Raw genomic sequence first — 5470 nt, forward strand, 5'->3', positions numbered from 1 at the left:
GCACGCACACACACACACACACACACACCATGAACCACTGACTGTGCAGAAACCCAGTTTGTTTGCATATTAATCATAGGGATGGAAACTTGCCTGCAATATGCACTCAGAGTGTGGTTTAGCTTTGGGCTGCAGCTCTTCCCTTGTTAATTTTCTCAAGGGAGTTGGGTAAGTTTGACTTTCATAATTAAAGAAATTGTGTCTTTGTGGAACATTTAAAATAATTTTGAACTTGAATCTACTTACCATTGGAATCTCGATCTAACAGTTTGTAATAGTGAATCCGAGGGCAATCACAGGCCTCCACACAGTGACTTGATGAAATAGATTAGAGATGGAAGAGAGCAGAGGAGGGGGAAAACCATCAACACAGCCTTGGGAAATTTCTCCAAGTGATCAGGACTAAATAAATTACTTTCAGTCCAAAAAAACTTACCTTGATCCTACCACATTTGCTTCCTTCCTGGTGCTAACCATCCCTGCCTCCTTGTACTTGTGTTCTCTCTCTAGTCCATGATTTTAAACATCAATGATGCTGTCAGTCATCACAGATTCCTTAGACAAGTTGGAAACATGACAAATATTATTGTAGTCAATGTTATTGTAGAAAAAAATGAGAAGAGAAGCATGACTCTCTGTACTAAGATTTGAACTCCCAGCAATAAAGCATAAAGGACTGAAGTCATGGGGTTTGATTCTAGGCCCCCACGTACTGAAAAAAAAAAAAAGCATTCATTAATAATTGCAAAGTAATATACCTCCAGCCTCCCTACACCTCTGGAATGCAGACTCTGTGTGGGTAGGAGTTAATATAAGTACAAGGACCATATCTCCCCCTTCTTTATGTCTCCCACAAAGCTCAGCATAGTGCTTTGTACCTCATAGAAACTCAATAAGCAATTAAGAGAGAGAAATGGAGAGTTTCTCTTAGCAATCTCACACCAGGCATAAAATTCACAAGATTCACCACTGCTAGTACCTATGGAAATCAATCCTGTTCAAAACTATATATAAATGCAATGAATTTGTATCCTTAAAGTTTCAAAAGCATTGATATTTCCAATGTGAATAAATAAAGGTATTTTAATCCCATTGCGTCTTTCAGTTTAAGATAGTATATTAGACTGGAACGGAGATTATAACTTTTACTCGAGATATCTCTTCTAGTCTCATTCCATTAGTTATAGTAAGGCTCCATCAGTAAACGCTTTACTCCCTCCCTGGGAGAGGACTTTTGATGAGTGATCGGCTTACACAATTGGCTTAGGGAACCAGACTCATTCACTGAATCAAAGAAAAAGGACTTCAAGGAAAGAAGAGATTATCAAAGAATAACTCTGTGTTTCGTTTTCCTTTCCTTGAGTCAGACCATAGCATCTTTTTTGAAAATGAAGTAACACTCAGAAGGTGAGCCTGAATGCTCAAGTGACTTCAGTGGATCTGCAGCATTCATTAAGCACTGACTGTATACAAATCCTTCAGCTATGGCTAAACAACCCACTGCAGACGTGACCCATGCAGGCTTTGCCTGAGAAGCTTATTATCTCACTGAGAAGATCTGAAACAGAAAAGAGTCCTTTTCAAACTAAAGAAAAGGCAGCATAAAAACTAGTGACAAATAATAAAACACAAATGAAACACTCAGGGGCCAGGAAGAGTTGGACTAAGGCCACAATCAAATCAACATAGGCAATAATAAATCATTGCTTTCATTTATATAATACTCCACAGTTTTCTAAATATTCACATCCATTACCTCTTTCAATTTTCAAACAATTTTATGAAGTAGGCTTTACCTTGCCCAGTTTCTCAGTGAGAAAACTGAGTCCCGTGTAGGTGAGGTGATGTGCCCAAGGTCCCTGAGCTAGTAAGTGGCAGAGCTGAGCAGAAGATAATTCAGGGCTCTAATCTGCTGACTTCTAGCCATTGATGTTTCCACTTCACCACATTATCTACTCAACACTATATATCTGTGCAGAGCTTTACTTTTACAAAGTATTTTCCCAGACATTTTATCATTTGGGTCTATCAGCAGCCTGGGAAGAGAGGCAGAGCAGAAATTCCACAGGAGAGCACACTAAGATCTTGTGAGTTTTCCTGCCCGAAGTCCCCCAACCAGAGATTGTCCATGCATCCTGATTCCTAGCACAGGGACCATTCCTTTACACCTCACTGGGATTTCACCACAGGGATGAGCAGGAGAATGGACAAGTGCAAACCGGACATGTACTTTCATTTATCCTGGATCTGTAACTGTCAGGTAACATTCAAACTATGAGGGAGCTGAGATACATACCAGCCTGTTCCTAAAGCAGCTTCCTTGCTTTTCAGAGCATCAGGAATGGTAGGGGCTTCTCACATCTCCCTCATACCCCGAATCACTCTGCACTCCTTTACTTGAACCAAGGCACTAGATTAGATGGTGAATTTAAATCATGTCTCCAACTCCCAGCACTAAGCTGTCTAGCCTGTCAACAGAACTGCCACAGCCTCCCCTCATTTTGCATGCCCTCTGCAAAGAGGGAGTATGAGAGAAAGGTAACCCCAGGGTGAGCAGGAGAACTACTTTGGGAAATGTATTCCCGCAGCACCCAGGAAGGAGCAGGCTAATTGGCTCCAGAGGCAGCAGTGGCAGCACAGGCAGGTAGGATTGTGCCGTTCTTTATTGACTGGTGCAGCCACTTATTGGGAAACTGTGTTCATTAGCTGCATGTAAAGTTATATTAGAGGAGAGACGCTGGGTCTTGTGCTGAATGATTGAATGTCCCACCTGATGGGAGGTGCATTATGTAAAAGCACCTGTGAGAGTAATCAAGCTTCTTAAGTGGATGTGTTGAGCATATCTGAGCTGGTGTTGCTATGAGAGTGCAAGATCAGGGGCATTGAAATGTGAAAGGCAATTCTACCTCAACTAAAATAAGCCCTCAGCCTTTTGATACCCATTCTCTTCATCACTCTCTAACTGTTTTCTGGAACTAACAAGTCTTCCCACTTACCCTGTGCTACCTCTTCAGGTTCCAGGGGCAAAAGTGAGTGAGCAAGCTACCAGGATCTGCAGACCCAGGAGGAAAGTGGAAAGGCCAGCTCTTCTTCTTGCAATCCTCTTTAGTCCCAAGACATGAGAAAGCTCATTGGCTAATGCCTAGCCTTTAAAATTCAAAGAAATTTTTTTTTTTTAGTTTTTAAGCTTCTAGATCAATAGTGTCTCCCAGGGTGTTGCTGCTCAAGTCAAAAGTGGCAAAGAGCTCACTGTATTTGCCCCCACAGCCCACCTCCTCTTTTAGAGAAATATAAAGGAGGGTTTGGTTAGCATCAGTCTTGTGCCGAGACCAAATAAGTACCCCAACCCTCACAATGGGATGTCTCCATCACTATGATTCTGCAAAGTCTTCATCATCAATCCCCTTCTTTTCTCCCTAGTTCACTGCCCTCTGAACTCACATCTTTTCTTAACCACAGTTACACAGAAGCATTTCTCTGGCTCTACCCTCACCCACTCTGCAGGACCTGCAGAACCCTCCAGTCCCTCCCAAATCATCCAAGAATCCCCAGAGGCATTTCCTAAACCAAAACCAAACTTCTGAGCTACCAATGTCCTCTATCCCTATCATACTTACAAGGTTATAGGAGGTGTCTCCCATGGAAGCCTAGAACTCTGGATCTACCGGAAGCCTAGAACTCTGGATCCTTCATCCAAGTAGACTATTACTGGATCTACACTTCTGACCCCCGTCCTCCAAATATGCCACATTCTAGGAAGAACATAGTTTCACCTCACTCCAAGACCTAGCTCACTTCCAATGGCTCCCAACCGCCTACTCAATGCAGCCCAGATTCTTCAACATTGGCTAAACATCAGTCACTCTGCTTTCATAGCAGCTCATCTTCTTCCAATCCTGTCTTCACACTCAACTCATTACCAACCCCCACGACTACTTGCCATTCACTGAACACATTTTGACTGCTTTTTGTCATGGACCTTTTTCTTAGAGGTTTCCTGTGACTAACCTGCTCTCCCCTCCACCCACTGCTGCCTTTTCAAATCCAGTCTGTCAATCAGCAAGATCCAGCTTAACACAGTGGCTTTCCTCCTTTCTTCACAGACCAGTTTATATCACAGTCAGTGGTGTGCGTCCCTCCCTAAAGCATGAGCTCTGGAGAGCAAAGACCACATCTTATTTATCTAAATCCCTATTGCCAATAATAGCGCTTTGCATGTAGTGGTAGTCAATAAGTGGTCATTGGATTAAAGAGGCCATAGATATCTAAAAAATGATGCCTAGGAAAAACATATCATTTACTCCTAATTATGAAATTATTTATCCATTTTGTTTCTTTTACCTGAAGGAGCTTTGGGGGAATAGACTCAGAACTGGCAAAGTTTGATAGATAAGGTTAGTACTGAGAAATCCCTGAAGAATGGCCCAGTGAGAACCAGAGAAAGTGGAATAAATGGAGGAAAGAAGTGGGAGAAAGGAGACAATCAAAACAAAAAAGCACATTGCTGACTCTCTCAGGTCCGACCCCAACACCATCTATGCATGCTAGTTGATATTCTCCAAACTTTTCATTTCAACTTTCTTTCACAGAGCTGAGAGAATTTGAGATCTTCAAATATTAGAATTACATGGTCTATCCCCTTCATTTTATGGTCAGAAATGGAGGCTCAGAGAAATAAAATGACTTCCTCAAGGTCACATGCCCAATTAGTAGCAATTTCAGAACTAAAACCCAGGTCTTCCCACTACATGTACATTTTTTACTAACATTACAGTCTTTCCCTTTATCATTCATTTTCATAAGATAAATGAGAATGAAATGAAAGGATGAGGAAGAAGGATGAGACGGCAGAGAAAGAGGAACTAAAAGGAATATTCATTCATATTTGTCATATTTCCAATGGTCCCAAACATAATCAGTAGAAGGCTTTTGTTAATTCTCTCATGAAAAGGTGCAAGAAGACATAGAATTCACAAGTGACTGTGTATCCAGCTGCTGAATACCAGCCACCTAGGCCTCCTGAGGATCTGGATGGGCTGAGCATGGAAGTGGGAGGCCAGATTCTTGATGTTATTTTCTTTAGCACTAGTCCCCAATCCTGCCAGGCTTTCTTCTCTGGTTTATTAGCACTAACCCAGCGCTTTAAAAATGTAATTATTGCATTTAGAGTGTTCTTCCTATCTATAGCCTGCTGGGGTTTAAGTAGCACATCAACTCTTCTAACACTGAATTATACCCTGGAAAACCATAACTGTGCACTCTGCAAAGCTAGCCTGACAGCTGGATGATCCAATGGACTACAGATGTGAGGTGACCCTCATCAGCAACTGCCATGTGAATGATGGCAGTAATCATTTTTAACAAAGTACACAATTTACAGCAAGGAAGGAAACATCATAGATCTTTCTCGATCACCTTAATATTTACTATTTCCTGAGTTTTAAAATATACCTCCAGATTCTCACCACTG

The sequence above is a fragment of the Pteropus alecto genome, unplaced genomic scaffold, assembly GCF_000325575.1.
Source record: "Pteropus alecto unplaced genomic scaffold, ASM32557v1 scaffold86, whole genome shotgun sequence".
NCBI lineage: Eukaryota > Metazoa > Chordata > Mammalia > Chiroptera > Pteropodidae > Pteropus > Pteropus alecto.